We start from the raw sequence: 22,230 nt of genomic DNA, 5'->3' as shown, positions 1-22,230 counted from the left end.
GATAACGACTTATTCACTACAGAATCTCTCAACAAGAGGAGTAAAAATTGTATTGTTTGGCTGGACTGATAATGCTATTTTCGATGTACAGTTAAAGATGCAGGAAAAGCACGAAGAAAAGTCCCTGAGGAGATTAATAAACGTGTTTCGCGTTAATTTTTAGTTCTACATTTCTTGAAAAATCAGCATCCATGGTTTCAAAATGAAAATTTTGAAACGAATATATTTAAAGTTAGTTTCTGTCTCAGAATTTCAACAGAAACAATTTTTGTCACTTTTGTTATAATATTTCACGGGAATATTCTCAAGTGCTTACGCTTTCGAACTATACAAAAAGAAAACAATTTTTTCGTCCTGTAAAACAGGAATTCCTCCTTAAACGTTCCGCTGCGCACACACAAAGTATTTATAACCGTTACGAATAACGTCAGCACATTCGTAGGCGAAAGAAAGCGTGTTTCGATGGAATGCATAAATTTATTAACATGTTCGCGTGTTTTGACCAACAGATGGAAATTTTTCGCGACGGAAATTGCGCACTGCGTCTCCCCCAAGAAAAATCACGGGATCGATAGATTTTTTCGTGCGCGTTTCCGACGATACACCAAAGAACCCTGGATTCTTTTGACTGGGTACCGTAAGCTGCATCGAGAGTGACCCAGAACTGTTACGTGTATCTATCGTGGAACGCATTTGTACTTTGGCTGGTCAGTTTGTACGAAACTGTTGGAATTTGTAATAATGTCTGTGGGTTTGTAATATTCATTCTAGAATGGAATATTGCAGCACGATGATAAATATCGTGTATTCCTTCTCTAAAAGTAGGTTCTAAGAGCACTTGAAAAGTTCGTACTTCTTAAGGAGGCATATTGAACTAGTTTTCCAAAGTTGGAAATTAGTTTCAGATTTATGAGACATGTGTTTCATATCTTTGGTTTCATGAGGTGAAACACACTATGAATTTTCCAACCTGCCGATTAAAATTAATAATTACGGATGATAAAAATGTACGTAAATATTAAGTGCATTGACGGTTTCAGAGATAGAGCACAAAATTCTCACCTGGAAAAGAAATTAAAATACGAATAAAATATGAACAATTTCTGTCTGTTAATTACTAAATCACAATTAAAATATAAATTATACAGTTAAATTATGTTTCACGTGGAACGAATAAAAGCTTGTCTAACTAACTGTTCAATAATTATGAATAAATAGCTATATAAAGAATAATTTTATTATATGGTCATCTATTACTTGAATAAAAATTCTGCTCAACTCTGGCCATATTCGTGCACTTTCCGCCGTGCCTAAAGTCCGTAAAATAAAAAAGCATTAATTTTATCTCGGGTCATAATGTATGCGGTGTGCCTATAGTATGCGTGAAGAAGTTAAACCAGATACAGTGCTCCACTTTGATAATCTCGGTTCGAACGAAATAATTTTAGGAAACTTGCAAAGTCCAAGCAACTGATACGTTTAACTAGCAGTCGATCTACTCTGCGTGGAAGAAATGTATGCTTTTGTAATGTACAACTGTATTTACCATGTGTCACGCAGGTTAGTCAATGCAAACTTATTACGTTGCGGGAGGCAACGTAGATCGATCGCATCTCGTTTGGCCGGAATTTATAGTAATAAGGCCACCGATAACAGCCTTTCGCGTTGCGCGAAATCCCTATCGCTACCAAAAAAATGGGCCGGTGACTGGCAGCAGCGAATAACGTGTCGAGTAGTTGAATGGATTTCGATGAATCTTCGTACATGTTTTACACTTTTATACACATTATTTTTAAACGTGTGAAGAATTGTTTGTAAAGAAAAATTGACATACTTTAATTTTTTTCGTATTTTCATATTCAGTTCTCATACTTTTCATTTTCACTAATTCTTCAGTAAATTCATTTTTTTTTTTTATTCTTTATTACTTAGTAGTATCACGAAGCCTTTCTTCTGTCTTCATCTTTCATTTCGAGCTGATTTATGATCGCTGAGTTGTCTTAATATCTTTTGGATAATCGTCGTTTTATCATGATTTTAATAAATAATGAATATGTGTTACAAGTGCGACGAGGTGTCGAAGAAACATCATTTTTATGAATTATATTTGTAAATAAAAAAAAAATAAAAAAAATAGAATACTGGAAAAAGAGTAATAATGAATATATTTCCATTGAAATTGAAACAGATAAAACCGCTGTCGATTTTATCGCCACTCGATAGCTATGGAGCAGTAAAAAGGAGGAGAACGTGCAGTTCTACTGTTGCAGTATTCTACAAAAATAACAGTGACGTTGCCAGGCGTGGATTTCGGCGTGATTTCAAATTTAGACGCCATGAAATTCAGTTTTCTCGTGAAAAAAAAAGAAACACGGATGAGGAACTTCGAAGGAGCTGGTTTGACATTGAAGATGAAACCTCTAGATAGCAGAGGGACGTTTGTATGTTAGAGACTATTGCTGCGGCCAGAACTGTCATAGCCAGGAGTTCAAGGCGTTGAGACATCAGCTTGTTATGTTGACATCATTCAGACATCTTGGAGCACCGAAACGGCATGGTTTGCTGCCGTTACTTGGTTTCAACGAGATGGGGTTACTGCCTATGCTGCTAAAGTTCCCATTAAAGCCCCAACAGACAGCTCTTCCAGAATTATTATCCATCACTTTTAGTAAAGTGACAATTATTGTGTTGCTTTACTTTTTCCTTGAGCGTCGAAATTTACTAACTTGGAAATTATAAACTTTCCTCTAGCTTTCTATGTTAAATTGTTAAGTTGAATGCCTTCTGGAAAATTATCTTGAATATTATTTACAAAATATTAAATTTTACAGAATTCTTAGGACGTCGAATCAAAACCGACTCCTTTATTTAGTATTTACGTGTATGCATTATTTGGTTTATAATGCGTCTTTCGCAGTAGTTAATGAGGTCTGTTAAAAAATATTACAAAATAGTTTGCTACTGATACAACATAGCAGATTGATGAAGATCCGTCACAGCTAAAAAATATCTAAACTTGTTATTACAAACCGTCACGTGTAAAGAAACTATGTCAATTCTTTACTAGAAACTTTCATTCATAGTTACAAATTTATTACTTCATATTTAGATGAACATTTACACCGGAAATAAATCGGTAAATATAATTTCAACAAATCTAATGGTTACTTGATAAAAACGATGATTGTATGACGTCTTTTTAAACCATTCACTGACAGGCAAATTTAAAGCGTTTTGCTTTGGGCGCAAAGATTTAATATGGATGTGTAATCTAGGTTATTATTTTAATAATAAAAAGTGATATTAAATTTGTTGTTTTAAAAAGAAAATTTACGATCCTCTTTAGCAATAATTTGTGACTCAAAAGGCTATAAACTTATTTCTTGAGTAATTGTAATCAATTTGAGACATCTCACAGTTGGCAGTGAATGGGTTAACCATTTTATTAAAACATTCTTTAATATTTCTTTGATAAAATGCTCGTAAAGATGCCATGTAAGAACTAAACATAATTCTAATTATCAAACTGAACTTGAATTCAACTACATTTACCGAAATCCATAAAGCTCGAGGCACGCAATATTTTTTTGCGCCCAGTGAAAAAAAAATCCACGGCCAATGGTATTAAGAGAACACGGAAGGTAATATTTTCCATAAAACCGATGTTTAATTGCCAGCCGACGAGATGGATCAAGAGATTTCCATTTCTCATTTCAATTGTATTTCACCCCCAACCTCAGGCTAGATTTCGTGAATCAATAGTGGCAGCTGCTTCAAACGTTGATAGAAACCATTTAAATTCCATTGAATAATTTAAAGCGGTACAAGCTACAAAGATTGTTTAAGATCACTTTCGGAAAACAAAGGAGGTTGTCTTGTATTGATTCGCTGGACAGGGTCGTTAAGCCGTTTGTTAATGTCTTGGCCAACCGGTGTAATCTATTTCTGATGATTTTATCCTTTGAATAGCTGGTGTATTTACGTCTTTATATAAATTGTAGGATCCGACATAGTGGGCGTGTAAACATCGGCGGAATCAATTAAGCTGTTTATAGCCTATGAATTTTCTAGACTGCGTTTGAATCTTGCGCAATTTTTCGTACGGATGTATTCTTTTTTTGTGCGTGTTTATGGTCTTTAGCAGTTACTAGGTCGTTAGCGACGAGATGTTTGAGCCGTTAAATTTTATCGCGTTAGTTTAATTCTGTCGGGTATTTAATTTTGTGCTATCTGATACTGGTTTCGAGCAATACAGTTCAATTTATTGGAAAAAGAAATATTCAGACCTCGCGAGTCTATCTCCATCTTTTACACCTACTGCAGCTTTCTTATCAGCTTTACATTCTATAGCTGTCAGGTATATATGTATATGTATATAAATAAATTGTAAGTGTGACGAGATGTCGAGAAAGTAGAAGAAACATAATTTTTATGAATTATATTTATAAAAGTATACATATAGTTTCATTCATTTCTGTTGCCCTGATTAGGCATGTCAAGAGTATATCGGTCCCGCTGGGCCTTCCTGAAAGTTCGGGTACCTCGGGGTCGCTAAACCCGTACTGTAACTATGGTTAAAGCATAGCAACAGCCCCTGAGGGTTGCTTTCATGTATATTTTTAATTTTCTCGACTGTGTACTCTATTTGATGTTTGTCGTTAGAATCTTCTTGCAAATATTTTGTACCAAATTCTATTATAAATAATTGTAAAGGATTTTCATAAGTTATTTAGAGGTTTTCAGGATAAATATAAATTAAATCTATTATATCATCTAAACGTTCTTTTATCATCTGATCTAAAATTAACTTAGCAACTCTAAACGTTTCTCCTATACCTCTAGAAAATACTACAAAATTACGATGGAAAAATGGAGTCCTTTCTTTAAATTACTGTACGTTTTTCAAAGTTTCGTTTTTTTAATCATGCTGTAGTAAATCATTCAACGTCAGTAGCTGGATGTTATAACTTGGACATAAGTGACATCGATGTTACAACTTGGGCATAAATTGGATCGCGCAGAAACGTGGTACGCGAAACCTTTGTCAACCTGTTCTAGAGTGAAGCGCGCTCAGAGTAATGGAAGATAAATCGTTGGTCTCTCGGAAACTTTTAATTGCGGCCAGTAAGAAGACAGTCAGAATTAAGAATTCATGCGGCACAGTTCGACGCGTGTGTCAATTAGGACACGTTGGCGTAATTGTCGCGTTTCTTAGTTAAGGTGCGGTGTCAATCAGAATTTTGTTAAAAGTTATAAGGGCACTTCTCGCTACCCTTACCTGAGAAAAGTAGAAGTAGAAACTGAACCTATGAATTGAATACAAAAATGAGATCATGTAAAGGTAAGTTGATCTGAACGAATATGAAATTATAATCATTATTATTCTTTGAAGAATATACAATATTCCCTAATAATTTCGAATATCTTGATTATCATATGAATATGAAATTACAATTATTATTATTATTATTATTACTATTATTGGAAGAATATACGATATTCCCTGGTAATTTCGAATATCTTGATTATCATTTATGCGGTAAATAAAATTACCCGTGCATACAAATATTAATGATTCGAATAAAGTGTGAATAATTAAATTACAAAATACTAATTTATATAATATTCAATTGTGAAACGAAAGAATGTTAACTATGAACTATTGGATATTTCTATTTTCCCGCATTATGTCGAAGAAATTCAAAGTTATGGATAACATGTGTGACAGTCATCTTGTTAATACAGCAAACATAAAAATATATATTACTATTTGTATTTCTAACAAATTTTGAATTTGATTCAAGTCGAACTATTATTATATGTAACACGGGGAAACAGAAACTATAATGGAATAAAACACACGCGAAAGAATAATATGAATTTGCATAATTGAGTTGGTGATAAATATCTTAGGTAACAAATCTCGTTATTCTTTGGGCGTTGTTAAGCATTCTACTTTTCATACTATCTCGAGGACATCCTTAGAAATGAAAAACTTGCGTGGCAGTCGACACTTTATTATGGCGAATCTAGAAATATATATTAATATATTAATACTTCTAGGTAACATGTCGCGTTACTCTTTGGACATTGTTAAATGTTCTACTCCATACTGTTCATACTACTATTTATACTGCTCGAGGGCGTATATAGACTCGCATATAAGTCAATACTTTAAAACAGTAAATTTACAAATAAACATTAATATTTGAATTCGAGTATTGCGACAAATTTTAACTCAGAGGGTAATATTTGGACAAAATTCAACAATTGCCTACAAAATTAATAACCACATCGAGAAATACCAAGAAAAATATTACTTTCCTGATACACATCGATTAACTAAACAAGATTTTACCATAACTTAAGTCGCTAATAACCGTCAGTTGTTGATGAGACTCTAAATTTACACTAAAAATAGTACAGTATTGTCTCGAAATAAGCAACTCGCTATCCCCACTTTTTTGTTCAAAGTTCGTGAAAGCGAGAAGCCCAACAGATTAGTGGAAAGAGCACAGAACATGCGTAATGTTTTCTCTTTCTCTGACGTGTGTATTATACGAAACAGTACTGTTAGTTGTACGTAGTTTGCCGCTACACGGAACCCCCTGTTTTTTCTACGGGTTCTCACTCGTCTCACTCGAGAACAAAGTGAAATCCAATAGCACACCTCCCTCTAAATAAGCACATCGCCGGTCCCGACCGAGTTGCTTATTTCGAGACAATACTGTATCATCCATATTTATATACTAAGTACATGAAATCGAAAACTGTAACGAATAGAATACACGCGAAAGGATGACGTGAATTTGCGTAATTTAGTTGACGATGAATATTTTTAGTAAACAAGTCTCCCTATTCATAGAAAGTGAAAAACTATGCGGTACGAAAGTGAGACGTTAAAAGACCCTCGGAAACTTCCAGGATGACCCAATATTACGAGTAGCTGAACAGATCCGTGAAAGTATACACGCGACAATAGACGTTTGGTGGTGTCCGCGTTAGACGTCTAAGTGTTCGTAACTTGTGTCTAAAATGGCGGGGGTCGTTGCGGATGTTATCCAGCTCGACCATCTTAATTTCTTCTTACGACGACCACGTCAAGGCTTCCGCGAGTAACATTTATTTTGGCCGCATACCGATTTCGCACAGCACGCGAGCCGAACCCGCGTTGTGTGACGATAAACGGAATACAACGAGATTGCATAGCACCCCAACGCTCGACATGCATTTTTATCAACGACATGAAAAATCGAATCGACTGCGAGGGCGAATGTGGAACTGCCTACGTAACTGTAATGTTAATTGGCCTTGAAGCTGTGAAAATGGATAGACATCAGTATAGCAGCTGGTATTGCACGCTTTTTCTATCGACTACTTCCGCTTGCTCACGTGCACCACGTGCTCGTTGAAAGTTTTCATGAATTGTTCATTCGAATGGGAATTTCTCTCTTAAGTAAATCTGTCACGAGTCACGAGATGATACTTGTTGTTTCTCTTTGTTATACAAAACGATAGAACGATTTACCGAACGTCTGAATAAATTGTAAAAGACGTATGGATGTTGTAATGAGAATAAATTTTGTTCATAATATGCTTATGGTAATTTCGACAGGGGAGTAAAGAATGTTTACATTTCATAGTTACGAACAAAATTTGACAAATTTCTCTAATAATCCTCTTATGAGAAATAATTTAAATTTGTTTAACATCTTTCCACATCAGAAAATTCTCGATCCAACCAAAGTCAAAGTTATTCTTCCTTGCCACTGGATCGATTTTTTCCTTTTTTGTTTCAGGTAAGTCACGAAACCTAACTATGGCGAACCCAGAGAAATTAAAAAGAAATTTCTCGTCGCAGGTATTTATCATAATTGTTCATAATTAATAAGGCAGTGTTGGGTTTAACGCGGGAACAAATAGTAACTTCTGTTAACGATTAATTAACCATACAATCCTGTTTAATTTTCTATAATTTTTCTCTCTTTCCAGGTCAGTCTTCCTGTTTGAATACGGGTTATAAAACAATACTTATTCAAACATTCGTTCATGAAACTAAATTTCATGAAACTAGTTTCAAGTAATTTTAGTTTTAGTTTTAGTTAAGTTTAGTTTCATGAAACTAATGTCAAGTAATTGTTCTTTTAGAACTTGTATTTATCGAGGAAGACTGAGAGTTAGCCAACGGAGTTAAAAGCTTTATAAAATAATATGCTTGATGCGAAATCTCCAGAGGCGGATACAAGGGGAGAGTTAAGGTGCTCCATCCCCCACAGAACAAAAAGAAATTTATTAGCTTTATTAATCACTTGACGCATTTCCTTTATTCTTTTCCAATGTTGCGCGATAAAACTGCAATTCTTATTTGATTTTTATTATTCCCAGAAATAGGATACTCGACACCTCGAATGTTTTCGTGATTTTTTATTGCCCTCTTTCACTGAAATCTTCTAAATCCGTACAAGTCTGATGCAATTCATCTATAATTCTATACTTTTCAGATCACATTTAACATTAGAGCTGTTAACGATCTATATATTTTTATTGTATAAATTTCTAGATCTTTGAAATTAAATGTGGAGGGTCAAATCAATTTATTATCAGTTTCCTATTGTAGCGATTGAATGTTGAAAAAACAACATTAATAACTGAGTCATCTTTAAATGAAGTTTGAAATACATGGGTTAAATTGACCATCTTAATCGTTCCGGTATTGACATAGTGAATCCTGTCTAAGAGGCTCGAAGATTTTCTGTATTCAGTGTTGATACGATTTTCATCAAACTAAAATATCGAAATATATTTAAAAAAAAAAAATAAATTTGCTTCTTGTCTCCAACTTGGTAGATCCATGCTCAACCCTTATTTACTGAATTTCTCAAAAGTTGTTAAAATCGAGGCGTCAAGAAAAGAAACCTTGTGCTGCCATCCAACAATTAAAAATGAACTTCATAGAAGTAGACTTGAAAGTCACAATATTTAATTAATATAGTACCATGAGAAAATTGACGGGAAATCGAAGTCCCTCTGGTAAAGAAAGGGTTAATACAGTGAATCCTGTCTAAGAGCCGCTATGATTCCCTGTTCTTAGCCTTGATATTATTTTCATGAAACTAAAATACGAAAATGCTTTTTGCAAAAGAATCAATTCGCATCTTGGTCATACGACTTGTTTTTAATCCTCGCAGTTGGAATCCGTTCAAAGAATACTTGGCATTAGATTTACTCTGTGTTCCTAAGTTCCCCGTAACCCGTGTCCGATTTGACTCGTGTGGCTTTTCCAGTAACCATCGCGGGTCTCGTTCTTCTTCCGGTCGACGAAATACACGACACTTGTGCGTGACAGAGACGAAAGGTCTTCTCGTTAATATTGCGAGCACGATTCGGCTTTTTCTCTGTTTGGAAGACGTGAAAGTGTCCGTAACGGCGCAAGACCTGATGCGGATATTGCGGCAGTTCTCTGAGTTTATGCTTCGATAATAACACGCTTTTGCGTTTCAAAACACGTACTTACGAACACTTGCATCGTCGAAATGAAATCTATGACTTAACTTTACAAATTGCTTCTTCCGTGCCCTCTGAGCACGATTGCGATAGTAATCTTCATTATATCGGTCCGACGGTCTTGGATTTCAGCTAACAAGGGAAGTTCGGAGGTTGATACACGCCAAAAAATTTAAATTATTGCAGAAATAAAAGTATTCGTCTCTCGATAGAATATATTTGATAACAATTTCATATTTCGTAGAAATGTACAACTTTTGTTTAAAATATTTTTTCAGCGATTCACATCTATCCAAACCATTTTTCTTCTTTTTCTTTAAGATTTGTTTTCTTATAAATAATAAAAGTTCTTTCTGTATGCTATTTAACGAAATATGTTTCATTTTAACCGACGAAGCGAAAAATCATTTTTATAGATAATTTGATTTTTACCAAAGTCGAAGGGAGGGGAGGGGTATCCCTTGCGAATTCTTCAGAAAATCTTTCTTACATTTTTAAAAAATTGAGTTTTCACTTTAGAGGAAAACTTTTTCTACGCTTTCCGTACGGTTCCATGAGATCACCAACGAGAAAAAGTTTCAATTCAAAATGTTCATTATTGAGGAAGCTACGAATTTGTTAAGATTAGGAGCCTTTTGTATATTTTGCCGTCAAAAGAAACTATAAAAATAGACTCTTTCGATAGCTGTATATTTTTTAAAAATTCTTCATCTAAATGTACGCAGTTTGACGTTTTGATTATTGAAATCGTCTTACTCAATCGAGAGTTATGCTTTTTTTAAATTTAATCGCAAACTCTGGCCGAAATTTCGAGCCATTTCACACAGTGCAGAATGCGTATCTATATTGCACAGTAACTCGAATTTGTTAACAGGTAGAAGAAAATTAGTTAGATGAAAGTTGTACAGTTTGAAAACGTCCATAAAATTGCGAACACAATTTTTATGTAGCAAATACGGGAAAGATTATTAAAAATAAATTTTTAATTTCTGCGTGTACCAATTGCCGGACTTCCCTTGTAAGAAGTAATTTTATAATTAACTTTTCTTTTGTATTTCTTTTTATTAATTATCCAGATAAAAACTGTTGAAAGTTGTTTAAGTAATGTTCAATTCCGCGGAGTTTTGGACCATTGTAAAAACAAGAAAGAAATGAAGATAAGGGTGGTGCCATGTTAATGTCTCCATCTGAAATTTATAGAAAGCAGATTTACAAGGATTATTGCAGGTAATTTGTACGAATACGGCATTCTAGTGGGACGTGAAAGGATCTATCCCGAGGGGTAACACAAGATAACGTGAATGTATCTCGTCTCCGTCTGAGACGTGAGAAGCGCGTTCCCTTGACAATATAAGCCAAGTCGAGTCGAGTGGCTGCGCCATTAGAGGTGTAATTGTTTATGTTTATTGAATACCAGCAAATGGTACCGTTAGAGCTTGAAGACATTAAACTTCGATTCAATGAAAATCTTCTATTGTTTCAAATTGTCATCTCTGTTTGGTAATTATACACAATGAAAAGAACTCGTACAGATAACTTCATCATTGGTTACCTTTGAATAACAAAATATTGAGTTGTCCGGAAAGTCCATGTCGATTTTTGGTAGATGGTGCAGGTCTGAATATATCGAAGTGATTGAAAACAAATAACATGCATACATCCCTTAAAAGGTGGAAAGGTTGGAGAACAAAATGGCACCTATGTAATTCAATAAACATATATTAAAATTCAAACATGTTTTTGAATGTTTCTTAGAAATTGGCACGAACTTTCTGGACAACCTAATAATAATAAAATCAATAAGAATAACGGTATCGTGCTAAAAGTTTAAATTTGATCAAAAATGTTCCGGCCTTTTGTACCTATTTGTGATTCTTTTTCACTTGATAAGTTTTTGGAAATGAATCATGGTAGGACCTTGATTGTTGCTGGAATTGATCTGAAAATACCTGAAATAACCGAGATTCTTCCTATAACTATGGTAGCCAATCCAACGAGTGGTAGCCCTACACAACATATCCTCACTATTATTCCAAACCTTACTTGTTGCATAGCAATCACCCCTTCTATTCGTCGTCACCATGCAATGAACGCTAGAATCGAAATTGCAATAACTGAGATTCTTTTTGGATTCGAAAAGTGGCTACAAAAATTCTTATTTCTTAAAGATGTCAAAATTGTTTCATACTTGTAGAAAGCCTATGTATGAATTATTTATAATTAATTTTCTCTTCAAGTTGACCTACATTTTCGATTTCTTCATTAGTTGTGACGAATAACTTGACCAAAGTCGTGACAAACGTATGAAAAGTCATTAAACAATTGTTTTGTACAAAGCACCCATTGTATTTAAAATTTAATTTTCAGAATTAATTTCGCAATCAGCGTGTTGGCAACACCTTGAAACACGAATGAAATTGACTCGTCATTCGATATTGCTGCTTTTAATCAATTTCATTCAATTAGACTGATAATATAAATGCATTGTATTTTCACTCGGTCGCCACGGAGTATAGTAAATTTTAATTGTTTTGAAACGCGGAAAGAAATTATGAAAAGAAATCGTATCACACACAGGTATCCGAAAAAGCTTTCGCAGCCGAATAATAAATCACGCCTGCAGCTTTATCTTGACATATACGTTGAACGTCGTTTATCGAAAAAGGTTTTCTTCTCGCTGTCCTATTATACTTTATTTTTCGTCCACACTAGTTAAATAGAAGAAGGACAAAGTTCGTGGCAATAAGTAACTGATTGGGAGCGTTGAGAAGATCGTACATGCTGATGTACGTCAAAATGCCCGCGTACTGTATGAATCATGAATTACAAATGGATTACCATACAATAGGTGTCACCAACTTTCACTGTCTAAACAAGTACTCAGCTTATATACAATATTTATTCACGCTCGAAATGTGTCGATTTCACTTTATGTGTATTAAAAACGAGATAAAGGAAATTAAGCTTTTCCATTCTTTTCCTTTTGTTTAAACGGGGAAAAAAGTTACAGGGTAGTATTAATTATAGTACAAAGAATAGATAGTTTAAATACTACATTTTCTTGAAAATTGTATTTAAAATTCTGCGAAATTAAATACATTCAAGATTTGACATAATATCTTGTTTAAAAACTAGTTGTTACCGACAGTAAAATTACGAAGTTGGTCAATTTGGTCCAAGTCTTTAAACTTCTTTTTAAAGTCATTTAATTATTAACAGTTCTTTAATCGGAATATTTGAGGAGTGTTATTGCAATATAGAATTAATTATATTGATAAATTAGTTTGTCTTTCCTCCCTTTAATTATAATGTAATGATATAGTTCTATGTACTATAATAGGTTTACGCTGAACCTGGTAGTTTTAGTGTTAACACAGTCAATCCTGTCTAAAAGGCACTAAATGGAATCCGAACCCTTCTTAGGCGACTTCTCTTGTGTGCTATTATTTTTTTCGCGTATTACTATCTAGATATATTATATTTTTCCTATAAGAAGTAAACAAAATTTGTTATCACACTTTTATCTTGCATATCTTTGTTACTACCCATGCGTTAATAACTTCATGAGTCACTGTAATTTATAATTCTCCATTTAATCTAATTTTTTATTTTCTCTTGAATGTAATTAGTAATTTACCCTAACGAGCTTCTAATGAACACTGAAAAATTGTGTCGTATTTGTATGCCTCGCAAGCCTTGTATTTGAGTAGCTTGAAAACGTTGGAGAGCAGTTATAACAATGATAAATTCGCACTTGTCGGAAGAGTTTCTATTCTTTCACGAATACGTAGAAAAAAGTCGCGTGCACAGCTGGGTTAACGCAACGAGCACGATTATTATCGTTCCCTTTTTTCAATACTTACCTTGCAAAACGAACGAGTACGTACCTACATTTCTCGTGGATGCTTTCGAAACCACGGTTTACGTACACATCCATAGACAAAAACGCACAGCTTTCTCCTGTGTTTTTCCAGAGAATACAAACGAGGGAAACAATAGCCGCGGCCCTGTCCTAGTCGATTTCAGTATCTGTGACCCGATTATTCGACGTAAACCCGTATTGACGTTACCTACGGTTTTCTGTACCGAGTCGTTAATCGATATTATCACTATTTTATCTTTTTAAATTCATGAGCGGCCGAATAAACGCTTTGTCAATTCAAAGGTGACCGGTTTGTCGCAACGTCTGCAATATTTTCGCATACGTTCGCTACCTGAAAATCCGGATTTTCCATAATGACATGACTTCTCGGAGCATTTTCTCGTATCAAGAGGATTTCCACGATATTTGATTTTTTTTTTTTTTTTTTTTTTTTTTTTTTTTTTTTTTTTTTTTTTTGAGAAAACTACGCGGTGTACTAAACTGAAATTTTGTGTGCTAATTAAGGCAATCGTGAGGATTAATATTGAATTTTTTTCAAGTATTTTATTTGATTGATATTTCGGACTTGTACCGAAAATGTCCTTGTAATCTGTGTACACGGTGGCGCCACAAGTAGAAACCGAAATTTGAAAAATACAGAATATTATTTTTGACGAGTGTAGCTTTCGACCGGACTATACAAGAATTGACAAACTTCGACACTGACAAAATGGCGGCAGGTTAAGGGGATGTAAAAGATTTTAAATCAACTGTAGCGCTTTATTTTTGCATTATTAAAAAATTCAGACAAAAATAAAATTCGATAAATAGTCACGTAAACCGTTGCTTCGAAACAAAAGGATCCAAGAGATTAATGATCTAAATTAGTTAAAATTTCAGAAAATAAAAAATTGGCACGATTTCTAACTAAAATATTCGGTCTTTTACTTTTTATACATATTTTTAACGTAACAAATAATTTTTGAAAATTTTTGACTGATTGTGTTCGACGCGATAACCGAAGGCTAACATTTTATCGAATACTCCCGAGTATCTGCGCTCCAGTATTTTCTTCTTACTATATTTAATTCACGTTACCTTGGAATTTTGTTACTTGTTACGAGTTGAGGGATTGTGACAGGAGTTTACGACAGGATATTTATCTTCGTTAAAGCAACGTTGCTGCAAATCTATTACTAGATACTTTTACTATGATTTATCACTCTGGAAGATATATGTTGCACAAATCATCCACGACTTTTAATGCGTAGTCAGAATTAGCTGCGCGAAATGAAATGCGCGCATACGAATGCAAAATTAAGCACGGCTTGCTTTTGAACTTCTCCACCTTGGACCCAGTTTAAAATAATATTGAGGTCTGTTATCGCGAAAAGTTAATACGTTGATGGTTGAATAATATTTTGATTATATTATATCTTTCGGAGAGGTAAGGTCAGTAGTTCTTTTGCAAATTGAAATATTACAAGAACTCTATTCATTTATATCACATTGTAGTTACTTTAAATTCGGTACTAACAAAATTTTATCAACATATTGTAAGAAAACTAATGTTAAGGAGATACACTGTGTTGGAAATTTTAAAAAATCGAAAGAAGTTTGTTTTTCATAAATCAATAGATTTTAATCTAAATATAACGGGTAGTTCGTTCCGCGTCGATATCTGCATTTAAACAGATATTATTCCTCTTTAATCCTAAGCTTGCACAGTAAGTATGAAACGCCGTGGTCCGCGGTACAGCGCCTAGCAGGAAAAAGCGTTTTCATCGCCGCAGGATTTCGCTTCGCTAATTGGATATTATAATGGAAAGATTACAGGCCTGGGAGTGAAATTATAATATTATAAAAAATGAGAATATGAAGAGAGTAAGAATTTGAAGAGAAAGCTTAGGTATAAAATGATCTTCGTTGTCCTCTATAAGCACGTAATATAAAATAATTATATGTACAGTCAAACTTATTTGTGTGCGATTGATGTTTCGTGCGGTTTGTTTTGTCCAATTTTTTTGTTATGCGATATATGAAAATAATGTGATACTGTACATTTGAATTGAACGAACGCGAGTATACAACTGCAATCGATTATCAATAAAGGAAGGAGAGCGAAGCGACGGTCGCGTATTGTTTGAACGCGTCGTCTATTGCATTGCGAAGAGTGTATGGGTTGACATTAGTTACATATTTAACGACCTTCCAAGTGCGTGCATACACATCTTTTGACCATTAAGATGGGATTAATCTTTAAGTGAAATTAAATTTAACCCTCTATGGGCCAATTCTTTTTCTGCAGACAACTTGCGAGCCATTTCCTTTGTTATTTCAAGTTGGTAGTGCTACTAACCGTCGTCAATATTGTCATTGGTTATCAGAGACATTATGTAATTAAGACGTGTACGTGAAAAAAATTAAAATTATTTGGTAAAATGTCGATATATTTGCATGTGATCTGAAAGTTGCACGAGCCCATAGAGGATTATATTACTTATTTTTTCTATTTAGATATAGTTTTTTTTATGATTTTTATTTTATTTTTAGACATAATTGCTAGCTTAAAATAAATATTCCTAAGTGAGAATTTTTATAAAAAAAATGTCTGTAACATGGTATGAAAAATTATTTGTTATAGCTATTTATGAAGTTTCTAGATATCTTTTTTATGCGGTCCGTATCTACCGCACAAAAACAGATTTGGCTGTACATGTATAACTGATTTGAATAGAACGACCATGTGAAACTATTGTATGAGACTTCACGCACATTATACTATTCTAAACCGCTATCAGAATTTTTATTTCGTGCACAGTTAATAACGATACCCACGGGAACATTTTAAATACGCGAATAATTGTACCAAAATAATATTTGGTCATTGTTCGACCATTCTAAAACCTGAAACAATTTATTCTCATAAACGTTCGACTGATAAACAGCCAAGGCACGAGACTCGTTCTCCAGAAGCGTGTAACTGACGTAAGTAGAGAATAGCTAAAGCAAGTGGCGCGCTTGCTGAGTGCCGGCATGCACAAGCTTTAGATATCCGTGTCACAGAAGCTACTCATTCCGTATATGAAACATTAAGTAACGACGATCTTCGCGAGCGTGGCTTAAGTGGATCAAAATAATAACGAGCGTTATAAACGCGCTTGTTAGAAAGCCCCCTACGATTTTATTCAGTGGGACAGAAGCCGTCGGAATCGTCGCATACACCGCCGCTTCCATTTTTAACGAAGGTTTCGGCGCCCTACTGCGGATAATGAACGCGATGGGTACAATTATTGGTCCCGATGCTGCTGACATTGCTCAAGGCACGTATTTCCCGTCGCGGAAGTTCGGGGGCAAAATGCGACAAAAGAGGCCATTGTGGCCCAAACGAGAGAACTCGGACAGCAGTGAACTTTTCGATTCGAAGGAGGAAGAGCTTCGTAGCCTCTGAATAGCTGATTAACGCGTTACCTGTCGCGCGGACCGTTTTTCGTGCACGCTAAAACTTATTCCTACGTCAAATTATTTGTTCTCAGTTAGAGAGAGTTAAGAAACTATAAATAAAATGGATAGGTAATCCTCTTTAGAAGTAAGCTAGGTTAAAGTATAATAGACGACAAAGGCATTGCGTTCGTGGAGAACATCTCGGATGGCAAGTTTCAATGCTTTGTCACTTTTCTTGCCAATTCTCAATCTATACTAATTTATGGTATACTGATATTATAAAGAGGTAAACTTTGTTTGTATGTAGATGATAATCTCCGGAACTACCGAACCGATTTCAAAAATTTTTCTAGTAATAGAAAGCTACACTATCCCTGAGTACCATAGGCTACGTTTTATTTTGATAAAAATACGTTTTCGATTTGGAATCTCAAAATTTGTAAATCAAGCCGGAAGAAAAGCGTTGCTTGACTATTTTGTCGTCGTACGCTGACCAAATGGTTGGACATTCCTATTTAAAAAGCTCATACGATTTAATTTGTCTTGAGCACGACAAGAACAAAATAATTTGACGAGTATACCTCGCGCAGAGCACCGAAAACGTTAAATGAAATTATCACTGCTAGTTCGGCCGCAATTGGAAAATACCTTGGCCGCCACAACCCTCGTACCGATCACCTTTAGATTTTTATTTGTGGGGTCAAGTTAAGTCGATTGTGTATAGTAGTGACATGACGAAGGTTGAACAATTAGGACAAAATATTATTATAGCGTTTGAAAAATTAAAATTGCACAACGACACATTAGAGAACGTTCGATGCAATGTAATAAAGAGAGCACAGTTATGTTTGCAACAAGGTGGACATCACTTCCAACTGTTCATAAATTAGACGAATTCTGGAAATCTGTTAATCGAACTATTGGCAACGTTTACGAACAAGAATAGAGGTGTTGTACAATGAAATCCGTCGAGATGAAGCTGGTCCAAATGCATGCGTACTCGACAAATTTTCAAACTTATTTTTTTCGAAAATAAAACGTCGTATGAAAAATATTTATTCTACATTTTCCATGCAATTATTTTATGTAGAATCACCCCCTACTCCCTTGTACCACCATACGCGACACACTGTACAATCGATTCTCATAATTTAACGTAACTTCTTTTGCCTTTAGTTTTCTTTACTACTGCAAGAAGTACACTACTGTATAATCAGTTTTAGCTATATACTGACTAGGATTATCATGCAGTTTCTCATAGTTCCCTATCGTAAGGTAACTTAAGGTCCTCTTATCGTAAGGCTGTCTCCTCCATGGCCAGATCCTGTGAGAACAAGACCCCATTCTTGAGCAGCAGGAAACTTCATACTACTGCGTTTCCTAAACAATGTCACCTAACACTCACTAACTGCGCGACTGCAAGTCGCGATTGTTCAACGCTTGTCCATGAGAATGCGTGGCTCGCGCCAAACCTATTTAGCCCTTGACCCAGCCATAAACCTTTGGATAGTAAAACAATGTCCGGCCATGTGTCTCCAAAATGTTCTCAAATTTCGTTGACGTTAATACCTACGAGAACAATAAGCTTGAGTTCCGCATATAGCACGCAGGAGTACCGAGGCTTTCGTCGATAATCTCCTTGATTTGAAGATCACGACCTATAAGTGTACTGTGTCCCCTAATGCGCCAGCACAAAGGGGTTTCGAGTCGGAATAATTAGCCCTCTCGTCGTTATCCGAGTCACAAAAGATGGCTACTTGAAAATTCACCAATCTTTAGTCACTGCCGGTCGTCAGGATATTTTCTCTCGTGTCATTATTACTAAGCTTAACGAAATTCTAGCATATATAACAAATATGATTTTGTGTTACATGGAAAAAGAATGTAGTCTGCAGCTTACAAAAAGTACAAGAAGCATTTGTATAAGAAAGTGAAATGTGGGAACACACTTTATATGACATGGTGCAATTTGTGAAGATAAACAATGAAGCCTAAGATTGGAACTTAAAATATAGAAACTATCAATTCATATCTATGACTTTTGACATAAATATGTTCCTCAATGTCTAAAGATTCAAATTAGTTCAAGTATCATTACAATAAATTACATGCTTTATAAGTTACATTACGTAATACGTCATAATTTCTGTTTGCACATTCTGTAACGAAATGGCTCCGAGTGCAAAAGGTTGATAGTTGTGTTCGCCTCGATAGTTAAATGGCTGATCTTGGATAAAGTCGAGAAGGCGAATTATTTCAAGTCGAATCATAGTTCCTAAGCTTAGAATTAAAACATACTCCATGTTGAGATAACTGATGGCAATTTAGGTCTACGAAAGTACTTTGAAAATGTCTGGGGGATATATCCTAGCCGAACTTAGGTTGCTAAAGGTTCAGGAGTCAAGGACTGAATGGGTGTGACAGACGCTATGTATTCTCTGGACGGGCACTAAACAATGGGCAGCGACTTGCAGCCCCATAGTTGGCGAGAGTTGGACGACATTGTTTAGAATACGTAACAGTTTGGAGTTTCGTACTGCTAAAGAATGGGATCTTGTTCCTAAAGGAATGAGAAAAGCCACGTCTTACGAACACTACAAGAAACTACTACATGGTACAACGTTTACTAAACAAAATTCTTTTTCCGTAGATCCAAGTTGTAGAAATAGAATGTCCCTGTCTCCATTTGTTCTCTACAATGAAACTACTTCCTTCGCCAGCGCTCTATCACCATCGTGACCACCACCAATGATCCCCATCCGTTACGTTAACAGTTTTCGTGCTTTCTCCAGTTTTCCTTCCACCCTTCGCCAGTGACTCCAGCAACGCATAGACGTTTCAGTGGGTGCGCGTACGCGTCGGTAACTATCCCATTGATACAGCAGAGAAGGATTAGAGACGTTGTTTCATTTGCAATCAACGTTCGAGGACTTAGCTCGCCCTAGTTCTTGTACATACGTCTAGGGAAGGCGCACGTTACAATGAATTCTACCTCCCCTCACGATAGAATTTCCTTGGAACTGCTACAAGGTGGATTAGAAGTTACATTGTTCCGGGTCTGTGAAATTGGCCCAACATTTATAAAAAAAAAAAAATTATTAAAAGAGTTCTGTTTGCCTGCCGAAGAGTCCTAGAGTTCTCACCATTAAGAAATATCCATTTGAATTCCGGTGCGGATTAACTTCACATTTCCAGATAATAAACATTGCTAGAACTTTATTAAATGCAATTTTCGCGCAAAAAGTTATTAGGATAAGTAATAAATCTCTTCGGCGGGCAAACAGAACTACTGGATTCTCTAATACAACTTAACCAGAACAAGAAGGCAAGTAAATGCGTGGATGGAACTAAACGCCTATTACACCCAAGGTCTAAGAACCACCGGACTGATTTTAATCCATCCCGTTTGGCGAGCCAAACGATCGATATATGTAGCCCTCTCTACGTTATCCGACTCATCTAACTTCGATTCATTGAGACAGGTTGTGAAAGATACCATTTCGACTCCGGTATTGAACATCTTAAGGACTTTGGCGGACTTCTTTCTCTTGGTGCTATCCACGACATCATCAGGTGATTTATACTCTTCTTTGCAACGGTGGCTCTTTGTTGCCCTTAGCAGGGGTACTCACGACGGGAACCACGAAGAGGTGGACCACTTGCTTGGCCATGACTTCTTCGAGGACTGATCTGGGATACTAGAACTACGTCCGACACCTCAAACGATCGCCACTAGAAGAAAATCACTCTCGTAATCAGGAACAAGAAATGAGGGGAGCGACCCTTTGCGTTCTATGGGCGCATATATGCGTTTGACAATCTTTCCGATCTCTTGTTTGAGGTACAATTATCAGTGTTTTAAACATCTTTTTTTGTTGTATCTACCAAGTTTGAATATTTAGATTCATTAATTTTCAAGTTAATATGTGTTTCGTATTCTGTCGTTGCGATTAAATAATTAGTTAACCAGTCGGCTGTTGCGTCCCCTTTTCAGACAGGTTGTGAAAGACAGGTTGTGCGCACTTATGTGTGTCATGAGAATCAAGTTACGACACACAAAAACACAGACTAATATTGGATCGCAAAGACTAGGTAGATTAGGTCGTCCCAAAAATTCATGTTACTTATACTTCTGCTACTCAAATTAATATGTGAAACATACTCTTAAATAACAAATGGTAACTAAATTTTACTGCCTTTACTGCAAGATACTGCCTTTTCTCCATGACAAGTCAATACTCGTCAATCATAGCTGATTGGTTAAAGAAGAATTCCGATCGAGGGTATTCAGCACTCAAAGGTTAACTCTTCGCACGTCAAATGCAAATTAAACAATGTTCCTAAACACTTTTCATTCTACTCAGGATTTCCCGCAAAAAACGATGCTTGTATCAGTGGAAACGCTAGTGAAGGGTAGAAGGAGAACTGGAAAAAGCAAGGAAATGGGCGCCGTTAGTAGTGGATACGATGAAGGATGAAACGATGGATGTTATAAAATACTTTTACAGATAAGATTCGCAGAAGTAGAATTTTGCATACGACAGTCCCGCCATTTCATTCTTCAACATGCTCCTGTTCTACAGCGCATGAAACTGCAAACTATTATGCATCTTATTCAATGTCTCAATAACTATGGATTTGCAAGACACTGGTCATTGTCTACTGTCTGTTCACGAGATTGCATGGCTTACGTCAAAGCTATTGAGCACTTGACTTTTCAATTCCTTAGAAAGTCAAATGGTACCAGGCTATCTGCCTTCGGACATATTCGGTGTTAGTATCTTCAAAAATGCTTTCAATATCCTCAGTAGGCGGAATTGAACGAACATAATATTGGGTTCTCCAGAAAGTTCGTGGCAATTTAAAAAAAAAAATTCAAAGGCACATTTGAATTTTGATATATATTTATTAAATTACGTAAGTAGTATTTTGTTCCATCATTTTTCCACCTTTTAAGGGATGTACACGTGTTATTTGTCCTCAATCATTCCGATATATTCAGACCTGTACCACCTACCGACAATCGGGATGGACTTTCCAGACAAACCAGTATCTCTCTTAGCGGACTACTGTCAATGGTGTCTTTTTCTTTACTCGGGTCAACAAGCCTACTCGTCATTATCCATGTGGCATCGAACAGATATCTAATAACTTCTGAGACCTTAGTATCTCCAAATTGTAAACTTTTCTCCTGAATTAGGTCTGCTGCTATACTCCAGTACAATTCTATGAGAACAAGAATTGGTTGATGCGAAATCTTCGAAACGTCGATTGCAAATTAACCAACGTTTGTAATCATTATTTCTGTGGCATCAAATAGGTATCTAAAACCTTCCGAGGCCTCGGTATCTCCAAATTATAAACTTTTCTCCTGAATTAGGTTTCCTGTGAAATCTTCGAAACGTCAATTGGAAATTAAC

General features: G+C 35.5%; 2 protein-coding genes across 2 annotated transcripts in view; both read left to right on the top strand.

The window, feature by feature from the left end:
• The window catches only part of LOC128881079 (neurocalcin homolog), a 160,618-nt gene that overhangs the window by 55,709 nt on the left and 82,679 nt on the right, over positions 1-22,230 (top strand). The gene's annotated exons all lie outside the window — the stretch shown is intronic.
• LOC128881080 (neuronal calcium sensor 2) overlaps positions 1-22,230 on the top strand; it is a 144,062-nt gene that overhangs the window by 55,545 nt on the left and 66,287 nt on the right. The window lies entirely within an intron of this gene.

Source organism: Hylaeus volcanicus, chromosome 8 (genome assembly GCF_026283585.1).
Source record: "Hylaeus volcanicus isolate JK05 chromosome 8, UHH_iyHylVolc1.0_haploid, whole genome shotgun sequence".
NCBI classification, from domain to species: domain Eukaryota; kingdom Metazoa; phylum Arthropoda; class Insecta; order Hymenoptera; family Colletidae; genus Hylaeus; species Hylaeus volcanicus.
The sequence above is the reverse complement of the archived record's forward strand: the minus strand, read 5'-3'. Positions and strand labels throughout refer to the sequence as shown.